The sequence below is a fragment of the Mustela erminea genome, chromosome 4, assembly GCF_009829155.1.
Source record: "Mustela erminea isolate mMusErm1 chromosome 4, mMusErm1.Pri, whole genome shotgun sequence".
Taxonomy (NCBI): domain Eukaryota; kingdom Metazoa; phylum Chordata; class Mammalia; order Carnivora; family Mustelidae; genus Mustela; species Mustela erminea.
The window spans coordinates 18280298-18294266 of NC_045617.1; the positions used below are offsets into that span (position 1 = coordinate 18280298).

General features: G+C 35.2%; 1 pseudogene; it reads right to left on the minus strand.

The window, feature by feature from the left end:
- Window positions 1-593: 593 nt before the first annotated feature.
- Window positions 594-1072, minus strand: LOC116589296 (annotated as a pseudogene).
- Window positions 1073-13969: the final 12897 nt, after the last annotated feature.

Sequence of the window (13969 nt, forward strand, 5' to 3'; positions counted from 1 at the left end):
AGAGATGGTCTATATATGGAATATTACTCAGCCAATAGAAATGTTACCCAACTTTTGTATTAACATGGACGGGACGGGAGGAGATTATGCTGAGTGAAAGAAGTCAAGCCGAGAAAGTTAATTATCATATGGTTTTACTCACTTACTTGTGGAGCATGAGGAATAACGTGGAGGACATTAGGAGAAGGAAGGGAAAAGTGAACTGGGGGAAATTGGAGGAGGAGAAGAAGCATGAGAGACTGTGGACTCTGAGAAACAAACTGAAGTTTTTGGAGAGGAAGGGGATGGGGGGATGGGTGAGCCTGGTGGTGGGTATTAAGGAGGGCACATATTGCATGGAGCACTGGGTATGGTGCATAAACAATGAATCTTGGAACACTGAAAAAATAAAATTAAAAAATTCAGTTCTATTTTAATTTAACTTGAACTCTAGGCAAATGCTTTATATACACATTTTCCCATGTTGAATAGATAAGATAAATTCTTGACTATCCCACAGAAATGTGGGAAATAAGAAATCTGGGTTTTGTTGCAGTTTTTTTGTTTGTTTTGTTTTTTTATAGTCTTGAGGTCTTATTTTTTTTTGACACTTATCATTCCATGAATTTATAGGGAATGGGTCATGGCAGCTCAGGCTCCTGTCCTTTGGCTCTCACAAAGTGTGCTTCTCTAGGTGGAACAGGCTGGCATTTCAGTTGAACCCAAGAACTTTTTCTTTGACTTCCTTTTTTTTCTGATCATTTTCTTTCGCATGCTTCAGGAAACTAGCTCCACTGTTTGAGTGCTTAATATGCTCAGTATATACATTAATTTCCTTGGAAAGAATCTTTCCCTTAACTTAATTGTTTATAACAATGTGAACAGCATGCTAGGTAACATCCTAAACTTCCAGTGTTGCCATGATAACATTTGCGGGCATCCCTTTAGAAAGAGTGACTATTCCCTTGAAGTCTACAATATCACCTTTCTTGTAGATTCACATGCATGTGGCCAAAGGAACCACTTCCTGCTTTCTGAAAGGCCTGAAAAACATACAATGGGTGCCTCTCCTCTTTCACCTTGTGTTGGTCATTTTGGTGAACTAATGCAAGGTGGTGGTCTGGCCAAAAGATAGAAATAAGAAGTCTTTTAATGTGGAATAGACAAGCCTTTGTGGAAGAATGTGTATCATGGGGTCATTCGGTTCTTGTTCCAGATGCACCAAAGAATTGGAGACCTGAAACCAGAATGGGGAGGTAGTTTATTGAGTAGGTAAGTGTAGTACACTTCCAAGGGTGAAAGTGGGCCATATACCAGAGCAAGATTGGCAATGGTGGTGAGAAGCTCTAGCTGCACCCTTTTAAGTCTGTTTTGTGTACATGTAAATTTGGCTTTGATTGACATATTTGATAGACAGCTGGTGGTTATATACCATTTCGGTATCAAATAAAACAAGCTGATACAGATATCTTAGTATATAGATATACCTACTAAAGTGTATACCCCATTCTAATTGTTTGTATATGTATTATATATTTGTATTACAAATTTGAACTGCAATATAATAATCTGGATTTGTACTACTTTTATATATATATTATAGTATAATATATATTTTTATTATAATGCCTAATATTTTTATATACAGTGTACAGTATAATTGCATACTTACATATACATCTAATGTATATATGCATGTTTATATACGTGTGTATATACGCAAACACAGACACATACACATGCACATGTATATGTTTATATGAGAGTCCCACACTTGTTCGTGAACTCTTTAAAGAAGACTGAATCGTATTCATCTTTTAGGCACTTGCTCTGCAATCAGTAATTTGAAAGATGAACAGATAATGGACATGGGACTGTATCTTCTCTTTTCTTTTCTTTTTTATTTTTTTAAAGATTTATTTATTTATTTATTTGACAGAGAGAGATCACAAGTAGGCAGAGGGGCAGGCAGAGAGAGAGAGGAGGAAGCAGGCTCCCTGCCGAGCAGAGAGCCCGATGCGGGACTCGATCCCAGGACCCTGAGATCATGACCTGAGCTGAAGGCAGCGGCTTAACACACTGAGCCACCCAGGCGCCCTGTATCTTCTCTTTTCATCTCAAATCAAACACTCTCAGTGAGGAAGGTATCATATTTGAAATTTTGTCTTGGTATATATGTTTATTTCTTTCTGATGAGGAGTTTTCCCTTTGCGTCAAAAATGTTCTTTCTGTCTCTTTTGTTGTTTTTCTTCTTAGTTTTCTTAATTATTCTGGGCAATTAAAAGCCTAAGAATAGGTCATAGATTACCTAAGTATTACTCCAGAATAAAACAAGTACACAAGTACATCAAACAAGTACATCATTTGAAGTAATCATGATAAGGAACTACCAGTAGATGAAAATAATAAGTATTCATGGATTTTTAACAAGAGTGACCCCCTCATTTTGTAAAAAGAAAAGTCAATAAGGAATCAAAAGTGGTCACTGTAAGGGATATATTTATCATAAATTAAATTGATTTCAGTCATTTAGCTTCCTCAAGCTTAAACCTTTTCTTTTTGTTTTTTATTGACTGAGTGGAGACTGATAGCTGGGCAGGGCAACCCACCAGGTCAACACTTTGTAAAAAGAATTAATGGTCATGCCAATATAATAATTTTAGTAAGTGCTTTGATTCAGCAATGAGAACCTAAGTTCAGGCAACCCCAGGCCAATCCTTCCAGGTGCCACAGCTCAACCAGCCCTGAACGACAATACAGCCGCCCAACAAAGTCAGGGGAAAGATCAACCAACAGACTTCTGTCGCAAAGTATTCTTTAGTTTTCAGATGTATGCCAGACTTTGGTAGAGGGACTCCAAATAGACAGAATCTTCTATATTTATAATTCTATAAATTATACATATATATAAATATATCTTCTATATATATATAATTGTGCCTCAGAAGGAGGCACAATTACCTGTTCCATGAGAAGTCACTATTGGTTTCCAGATATTAAAGATTCCACAGCCAGTGTGCTTTATTTTGTGATTGCAGTAATTAATTATGATGATATCAAATATAACAAGCTAATTTAATATTTTCTTGTAGTTGACATCACATGAATACGTGTGACATCATTCTGTATCTGCTTCCTTACCTTTGCCATCCACTCAGGAGAATCAATAGCCGGAATAATTCAGGAAAGGCAACTGTTCCACGTGTTCTTAAAGTGGTTCTTTCACTTCAGGTAACTGACGTGCTGTAACTGTGGTAAATATCAATATCGATTAAATTTAGTAAAATAAAAATCTACCCTTAAGTGCCAGGAAGTATTCGGAAGGCTCTTCTACTCAAAAAGAACAACTTCCATAATTTGAAAAGAAAATGTCATTATCGTATCACATTTCTGAAAAACAAAGGATGCTGGCTTTCACATTTAAAATATTGTATTCGTTGGCGGTTTATGGGGTGTGTAGGAAAATCAGAAGTTACTGATGTAGGACCTACTCACCTCTTTGATAGATAAATTCCATGCAACTGTAACAGAATGTTTAAATAAGTTATTTTTGAATGAGGGCTTTTATGTCCAATGCAATTCAATGCCTCAGGCTGTGAGTTTCTATAACTTGGTTTGAAGGATGTCTAGTTTCTGCTGAAACAAGAGTATGAGATGAATTGTGTCAAGAGAAATTCTAGTTTATGTGCTGGCTCTGGCTTACTCACAGAGGTTTCTTTCTAAAATATAGTGCCTGAGGGTGCAGGCAAGGAGCACATTCTAGTATTTCTCTGGTCAATTCCAAACAAACAAATGAAAATGAAATAAAATGGCAGTAATACAGTCTTATGAGCGTAGGGAAGCTTGATCCTTCTGTCAGCTTCCTTAACTTTTTCCAACTGTGCTTAGTGTCCTTCTTTTATTTTTTAGTGATTTAGAAGCAAAGCTTTCCTTTGCACTTACCTACTGGCTCTACAAAAATTAAATCTCTGAAATAATATCCAGCTAATATGTCCCGACTTCTAAAGCATTTTTAGGTATGCATGTGTCTCAATTTCACCTCGTTAGTGAGATCTTCATGAACATGCAACACTCTTATTTCCTACACCTTTTCCTTGCTTTATCTTTCTCTAAAGCATTTATAACAATCTAAGGTGCTGGAAACTTCACCAATTTGCTCTATAGATTGTCTCCCTCCCCTTCACCCTAGATTATAAACACTGTGAGAGAAGGACTTTGTATCTGTTTCAGTCACTGATAAATCCCCAGAGGCTTAAACAAGTGACTGGCACTTGCACTGCTAGATTTGATTCCAGTTCAAAGAGTTGGGATTCATGGGAAAACAAGAGAAGTACAAAACTGGGCTGGAAATACAATAGAATGGGGCATGTATGTCATCTCAGTAGTATTTTTTTTCTGATTCTGGGTTGGTGACTGACCCAAGTGGATTTTCCCAAATAGGCTACCTATATTTCTTCATATCATCCCTTCTACCTCTCTCCTAAAGCCCTGTTGACTCTCTCCCCAGGCATTTACTAATACTCTTACCCACCCATTCCCCCGCAGAACCTCAGATGAACGAAGAAAGTCTGCCTTCTTTTAAATCTTAAATTATCCCATGAACCCAGTTACCGTTTTGTTCCTCCTTCTTCCCACATCTTACCCAAAACTTTATTCCCTTTGAGCCTAGAGTAGATAACTTTTAAGGAGAGAGACAAAAATTTAGACAAATTCATTTTAACCCTTTAGACTCCCCAGGTTCTTTTTGCCTATTTATCTATTTTTCTTGTCAAATTAAATGAACCTTGAATTTTTTGAAATATCAGGAGTGTGACAAAGCTAAATTACTCTAGACAATTTTAGAGCTTCATCTTGGGAGCAGGACACGGAATGACCAACTTTTCTTCCAATTCAGCGCTGACCGTCCCATGTCCCTCTCAATCTCAGGCAAAACGAGAGAGTTGGCCACCAGAGCCAGATCTCCACATATGGGAAAGGGCTCCCTGCCATAGAACACATTCTGAGACTTAGGTTTCTTAGTCATCCCAGCTTATCTCCTCCTTTTATTTCTGCTCTTCTAAAGCTATAGAGCTTTCCACAACAGTCACCATGACAGCAGAAATGCCAGTGCTGACAGCAGGAGGGATGGGGAGTGGGAGCGAGTCATGTGTCAGTCCAGCTACAGATCTCCTGGACGTTGTGAGTTCGATTTCAACTACCCATCCTGGATGCTCATTCAGGATAATTCATTCAAATCACCAACACAAACCAAACCATAAGACAAGGTGCCTCTGAAAATCAATGCAGAATTAATGTTGTCTTCTATTCAACACATGACTTTTATTAAAAATGCATTCTAATCTGTAATATATACCTTCCATTCAAAGAGCAACTTGACACTAGATACTTGAAGAGGAAAAACTTCTTGGTTTCAGTTTGTATCACAGATGGTGAATATTCTTAGTTCACTGAGAAGGTACCATAAGCTTTGTAAGAAGGCAGCATCAGCTCTACTATAAAACCAACCATGGTTCTGACTCTATGAACCTACATGCATACTTTATATTTGGAAAGAGCACTAGTTTAGAACCTAGAAGGTCCAGACAGTCCTAGATTTATTGTGTATATGACGTGAGAACGTGGGCAATCGTGGAACATTTCTAAGGGGATCAATAAACAAAGAACAACAACAAGGGAACTAATCTGCACACTTCACATGGCTACTGTTGGGTCAATAAGATAATGACCTTGGAAGGTTTTCTCACACATGTAAAATATTATTGACTATCTAGTAATACCAGTTCTTCATATCAAATTTACTGATGAAGCATTAATCTATTGATAGGATAATTGAATTATAGCAATCAAGAAGATGTTTGCAAGGGCAGGGGCCTTTCATTGGTTATAGTGTATTTGAGTAGCAAAGTTCAAACTGTATCATTTAAATCTTAGAGCAACCAGGTAGAGTAGCCATCAGTGGTTGTGGAACTGTAAGATGGGTGTGTGGAAACCTGTAAAGCAAGAACCAGTTAAAATACTTTGCTCAAGGTCATACAGCAGTATATTTTTGTTTATTTTTATTCTTACCTCCTTCTGGTAAAATTTAAGGTATCTCACAAAGCTGAATGTGGAAGAACCAGCACCGAACCTGGGTTTTGAAAAAAGTCAGTCCTGAGTTCTTTTCCTTGAACCATAATAAAAAAAAATATGCCATCCTGGGGGCTATGCAGTCAGAGGTCTGCATGGAACACTCTGCTCCTTCTTGGAAAAATCACACAATCTATCTGCAACACTTTCCTCATTTGTAAAATGAGGAGACTGGGGGTGGTTTATGTTTTTCAAACTATTAGTTAAAATAGAACAAACCAGAAAAAAATACTTTAAAGTACATAGCTATAATAAGGATAATGACTGTTTCTTGAAATGTATTTTAGCTGTGTGTGTGTTTACACATACAGGAGTCATGATGTAAAATGTGTTTCTTAATGTGGTTTGTAGTCAAAGCCACTTTCAAAAAAAAGATGTCTTCTAAGCTGCTTTCCAACACTTGTCTTCCACTGATTCTATCATGTTCTCCCTTATTTTAAAATAAAAAAGCATCACCTAGATGTCAGTTATTTTTATATGCAGTTTATTAGCCTGATTATTTCCCTAAGATCATGCTGTACACAGTTGATTTCCTTACCCTTCCTAATCTCTACCTCTGCCCTATTCATGCTCATAAATACCTCAAAATCTTATGTTTTAAGGATCATCATGTTATAATAAAGTTTCTCTGACCACAGATTGTCCTAATATTTTGTACTTGAATGTTGTGTTGATCCATTTGAATACATTCTAAGTAGAATATTTATAAAGTTAACAATATTTGAACGATCCTTATTGTTTATAAAAAAAGGCCAGCGGCAGCTCTAGGATACCTGCTTTTGATGTTTTCAAATGTCTCTTTCAAAGAAATGCTTCCTAGAAGGCAGAAATAGGCTCTGGAAAATAAAAGTGATCTGAAGACCTAAATAATCATCACAAGCTGTGATCAGCAAAATGGAATCTTCTCTCCTCCACATACACATATGTTCAAACTGAGATAAACATGCACATACTTCAATTACAAGCAAAACTTTCTTGAGAGACAAGTGGCAGGGAGCACTGAAGCTGAAAGCAATGTGACAACACAGTGGCACGCGATGGTGAGAAACAACTCAACCCTGTAATTAATTTCTATCATGAAAGTCCCATCAATATCACTTAGCTGGATGACTCTGACAGGATGGGAATATTAGCTAGAGACAGATTTCCTACTTCAAAGGTTATAGTACTGTTTGCATATATGCGGCAGAATACATTATAAAAAGGTGAAAATACGGAAGGTATTATGGGTAACCTGCGAATAACAGTGAAACATAACTGTATGTGCTTGACATTGGCTGTGGTGAAGGCCAAGTTTTGTACCTTGTTTTCACCGAAAAAGAAAGGCAAAGGTTCAGTTTCCACAACTGGATTAAGAAACAGTGTGCATTTAGGAGACTTTTTATTCGCCATCTGTAATGGTTACTGCTAGTGAAGTATACAAAATCACCTCCAACTTGGTCATTATTAAAGGAAACCAAAGAGAAGAAGAAATGGGGTTGGATGTAGCCAGTTGCTTTCAAAAGACATTGATTAAATGGATACAGAATGGACAACACAGCAAAAAAATTCCCTTGACAGTCATACTGAGAAAGCAAAATTGTTTGTAGAATAGTGGTCCTCATGAAAGGAATTATATGAAAAGCTGTAAAAACTTCCCTTAGGCTCAAAATGAAGTTTTCTCATTCTAACCAAAGTCTGGCAAGTAATTTATTTGAAAGACTATTCTGAACTCATGTCCTACAATCCTTCCAGTCTAAGAAACATTACTGCATAAGGTTTATTGTATCCTTAAAATGTAGACCCATCACTTAAAATGACTTCTGATCTTCAATCTAGGTACCTGCTTCACTTTCTTCCCTTGAAAATCTAAGTAAGATTCAAGTAACGATACCAAGATAATTGAACACTATTTTGTGAGATATGGTCAGCTCTGGAATTAAAATTACCTATATTTTGAACTTAATATATGAAATAAATCAAACTTTTTAAAATCCTTTCTTCAGACTAAATCAATATAAACAAAAAAATTATTTCTTCTTGGGTATTTCTGACTTTCAAATTAATCACATATTTTGACAAATTATAATTCAAATGTGCTCCCAGCATATGTGTGTATAGCACAGTCACATTTTCTTCAGCATGCAAAAAAATGGAAAAATGTTTTAAAGTTGATAACATTAGTTACTTACGGAGAAGAGATTCATATGTCCTAAATTTGCCGCAGGGACATCATATTCATTATACCGTCTCTCAGTTTTTAAAGGAGTTTTTGAATTATCTCATTGTGAGACTCAAGATCAGTTGAGCGTAATCTGATGGTATTCAAATACCCTACTCTCTGTAGGCTGGTAAAGTTCAGAGCTCAGATTTTTCAGTATATATACCAGATGTGCCAGATGGGGCAATATTGTTTATTTGTTCATTCATTCAACAAATACTTTTGAGTGTCTAAAATACACCTGACATCATATCACACTATGGTCGGCACTAGAAAGGTAACAGTGAATATGACATTTATAATCCCTGGGGGAGGGGGGAGAAAAACAAGCAAGGCAACAAACGGAATTGATTAGAAAAGAGGAATGCAATGAAAGAAACAAATGGAATTATGCAGAAGAAATTAACAGGAGAGGACCAATCAGATTTAGATGTTAAAGTTGAGGACATTTTACAAGCTGGTGATACTTATGGGGTCATATGAAGGATGAAGCAGTTAAGGGAAGACTGGGAATACATCTTTCCCATAGTGGAAAAACAACTCATCCAGGTCCTGAGACAGTACAGAGTTTGCAGTGTTCTTAAGAATAATAGTTGACCCTTGAACAATGTGGGGGTTAGGAGCACTGACGACCTGCAATAAAAAATCCACATTTAACTTCTGACTCCCCCAAAACTTAACTACTAATAGCCTACTGTTGATCACAAGCCTTACTGATAACATAAGCAGTCTATTAACACATAATTTGCATGTTATATATATATTATATTCTATATTCTTATAATGAAGTAGAGAAAAGGAAATGTTATCAAGAAAGCCACGAAGAAGAGCAAATATATTTTACAACATTGCACTGTACAAACCTTATGCTGGTTGGATCCACACTGTTCAAACCTATGTTGTTCAAGTATTTATGTTCCACATCTGCCAAGGTTGATGACCACAGACTATAGTAAATGCTCAAGGTAGTAACTCTCACTCACTAAGAGAACTAGAAGTCTCTTGCAAACCCCTTTAGATTCTACTTCTTTTCTGTTTTTTCCTAATTCTACACTTAGAATTTGGAAAAAAAAAATCCTTTAATAATGATTTGTTCAAGGTGGAGAGTCAATATACAATAACAAATTATTTAATAAAAGCAAATCAAAAAATTGAAGATAGCAAGAGCTGTACATAGAGAAACAACATTAGTAAAATAAGAGAAAATAGAATATTTAAAAGAAATCTGGAAACAAAATAGAGAAGAAAAAAAAAACAATGAATTATCACATAGAAAATCAGGAAAAAAGGATAAAGCTAAGACATACTTTTTTGAAATTTTATTTTTAAACGACATGGTTGTCTTATATGCCAGTATATTGAATTGTGTCCCCCTGCCTACCCATAAACTCGTAGGCTGAAGATTTAATTGGAATGTGACCAGAATGTGCCCTTGTTTGGAAGTAGGGGCATTGCAAATGACCCTTAGTTAAGATGAAGTCAAGCAGGAAGAGAGTGGGTTTCTAATCCAGTATAGCTGGTGTCTTTATAAAAAGGTAACATTTGGAGACAGACATACATACAGAGAGAATGCTATTTGAACAAAAGATGACCATTTATAAGTCAAGAAAAAGCCTGGAACATATCGTTCCCTCAGAATCCTGCCAAAAGCTCAACTTCAGACTTTTAACCTCCAGAACTTTGAGTCAATAAATTTCTTGTTATTTAGGCCACCTAGTTTGTGGTACTTTACTATGGCAGTCCTAAAAAACTAAGACAAATTGAACCCCCCCCCAAGAAAGAAGGAAATACACAAATAAGTAAAATTAGCCTTAAAAAAAAAGAGAAAAGCAATCATAACACTATAATTCTTTCACTACATTTGGTGATTAAATGTAGCCCATGTGCTATAAAAAAATATAGCTACCTAAATTTCTTTAGCAACAGAAACTTAAAGATAATTATAATAAATCTAAAAGTCTAAAAACAAAACAAAATAAAACAAACAAATAAACAACAACAACAAAAAATTCCTACATAAGAAAGTCATGGGCCAGATTGTTCTGCATACAAGTTATATTCCACTCTCAAGAAACAGGCAATTCTATTTTTAAAAAGGTAAATGGCTCCATGTATTACTAGGCTCATTATATAACACTGATAAGAGATCTAACCAAGTTATCTATTTATTGATTGAGTTCACTTATGAATGTGCTTATAAAAATCTTCACGAGAATTATATAGGATTTATGTTGGAAAAATTACCTATGATTGTTTTTTGAAAGACAGGAGCATATCTAAATAATTGAGTGTTCCTGGATGGAAACTACAAAATCTCAACATTCCCTTATCTATAGGGGTAAAAAATCTAATTCCATGATTGATTGATTGATTGATTGATTGATTTAGAGAGCACACCCCAGAAATAGGGAGGAGGGTAGAAGGAGAAGGAGAGAGTCTTAAGCCTGCGGTACAGCTCTATCCCATGATCCTGAGACTATTACTTAAGCCAAAATCAAGAGTCGGTTGCATAACTGACTAAGCCACCCAGGCATCCCAACACTTTCTTTAAAGTGTGTAAACCTGGTGATTCACAGACCTGTACCCCTGGGGATAAAAACATATGTTTATAAAAAATAAAAAATTTAAAAAAAAATCATTTAAAAAAAATTCCTTAGTTATTCGAAAGCATATTTGAAAAAATAAATGTAAGATATTAATAAAACAATTTTTTTTACCAAATAATAAGGTTTTGGACTTACTATTGTCAAGCCAAGCTTTTACATACACACAAATTGTGTTTAATCCTCACAATTTTGTGAAGAGGAAATTTTTTCCCTCATTTCACAGTTGTGAAAACTTCATCTTAAAGGGGTTCCATAAATTGCCCAAGCTCACATATTTATTAAACAGCAGAATAGAAGTTTGGACACAGGTCTGTTTGTCCTCAAATTCCCTCCTAGCAAACATATGCTACATGAACTCCATAAGTGTTCACTGCAGAAGTCTAAACATTGTTCTACTTGTCCCAAAATAAACAAGGGACCAACCAGAAAGCTAGGAAAGGATTAGAGAAGTAGACTATGGGGCAATCTGTTGGGTAGTTACATCTGATTTGTTTGTTTGTTTGTTTGTTTGTTTTTAATGGCACTGCTATCACAGAGTGTTCTTTTTCTGTTCTGCAAATATACCAATCAATCTGGTTCTACCCCAGGGCCTTTGCACTGCTTATTTTCTCTGCCTGAAACTTGCTTATCCAGCCTTTCCATAGCTGATGCTTCTTCACTTAGGTCTTAATTTAAATGTCATCTCTTCAGAGAGAACTTTCTAATCACGTCTAAAATGAGAAATAAAAATTGAGAGGTGAAACATAAAATCCCTTCCCTCACTACCTCCTCCTACTTTCTTTTTATCTGATTAGAGTGTTTTCCCTCTCTTCATATCACTGATTACTCTCTAAAAATTACCTTGATTCTTCATGTGTCACTGTTCTTCTTCCTATTCCCCTCATCTGCAGCACAGGTCTGGGGAAGGCCATTCACCATGACACCTTCAGTACTCACAATGGGGCTTGATACACAGTAGGAGCTCAAAAATATTTGCCAAATGGATGAGTAAATGAAAATGAATACATAAAAGTGTAAGTGAATAAATGCCTATTAATAATGTTACCTCTGAGCCTGGAAACTGGAGGTAGGAATGAGAAAGGAGATTGGATTTTTACTTCTTAATAAAGCTTTTGCTACTATCTGGACTTTAAAAAGATAATAGAAATGCTCTATTCTGAGTCTCATAATATAAAGAATGTTTTGGTTCCTTTAACTAAAAGTTCTTTGCTCACTCCGCACACTAAAATAAATTCCAGAAGCTTAAAGTTAAGTTCAGAAAGAGAGATAGAAAAAAATAAGGAAAAGAAAAAAATAGAAAAAACTTAGAAAAGAATACTTAAGGAGAATATTTATCTGATTGTTGAATTAAGAAACATTTCCTAAGTACTAAAAATAAATAAACTTCCTAAGGAAAATACTGATAGATAAAAGCACATGAATATATAAAAGCTTCAATAAACAACAAAAAAAAAAACATTTAAAAGCTAACAAAAAGAATGAGAAAAATATTTGCAACTATTACAACAGAAAAATAGTTAACATTCTTTATGTGTAAAGAGAAACAACACAATATGCAAAAAAAAAAAAGGAAAGGCACATAAATAGAAAATTCACAGAAGAAGAAATATGAAATGGCTAATACATTTGTCTTAAATTCAAACTAAGTAGTAATCAGATTAATGTAATTTAAAACAAGAAGCTACCATTTTTCACTTACAGAATTTGCAGTGAATAAGCAAACAAAGGACCAAGCTTAATGGTCTCAAGGTTGTATTAAATCGAGCATTCTTTTCCACTGTTGCTTGGAATGGAAATTGGTCCATCCTTCCTAGAAAACAGTTTAACAATATGTACCAAATCTAGAAAATATCCTAACCTTTTTACTGGACAATTCCATTTCTAGGAAGGTATTTGAATAAACTAGTAATGAATGTATTGAAACTTTGAGTTCGATTCAATTATGCTCATTTCAGTGTTTATCTTAGTAACAAAAATTGAAAATAAGACAGAAGTGCCAAATAGTATAGGAAATGGGGGAAATGATTTTATTCAAGTTACACATAACACACATTTAGTAAAAACTTTAAAAGAATTTTTAAATATATTAAAGATGTATAAGTGTATAAAGTGGTATATTATACTAAATGTAAAACATCAGGATAAGTAACTATATTCAGAGTATTAAGAAAAACAGTAATATATCCTAAAGAAAATACACCAAAATGTTAGCTGTTTTTATAGAGGGGGTTAACTATCAGTAATTTGTTATGTATTATTTATTCTGTATACTTCTCATATTCCCCAATTTGTTTAATTACTTTTTTAAAATTTAATTTCTTTTCACTGTAACAGAATTCATTGTTTATGCATCACACTCAGTGCTCCATGCAATTAAGAATTTTTTTTAAGGTTTTTTTTTTAATTAATTAATTTATTTATTTTTATTATTATTATTTTTTTTATAAACATGTATTTTTATCCCCAGGGGTACAGGTCTCTGAATCGCCAGGTTTACACATTTCACAGCACTCACCAAAACACATACCCTCCCCAATGTCCATAACCCCACCCCCCTTCTCCCAACCCCCCTCCCCCCAGCAACCCTCAGTTTGTTTTGTAAGATTAAGAGTCACTTATGGTTTGTCTCCCTCCCAATCCCATCTTGTTTCATTGATTCTTCTCCTACCCACTTAAGCCCCCATGTTGCATCATCACTTCCTCATATCAGGGAGAACATATGATAGTTGTCTTTCTCTGCTTGACTTATTTCACTAAGCATGATACGCTCTAGTTCCATCCATGTTGTCGCAAATGGCAAGATTTCATTTCTTTTGATGGCTGCATAGTATTCCATTGTGTATATATACCACATCTTCTTGATCCATTCATCTGTTGATGGACATCTAGGTTCTTTCCATAGTTTGGCTATTGTGGACATTGCTGCTATAAACATTCGGGTGCATGTGCCCCTTTGGATCACTACGTTAGTATCCTTAGGGTAAACACCCAATAGTGCAATTGCTGGGTCATAGGGCAGTTCTATTTTCAACATTTTGAGGAACCTCCATGCTGTTTT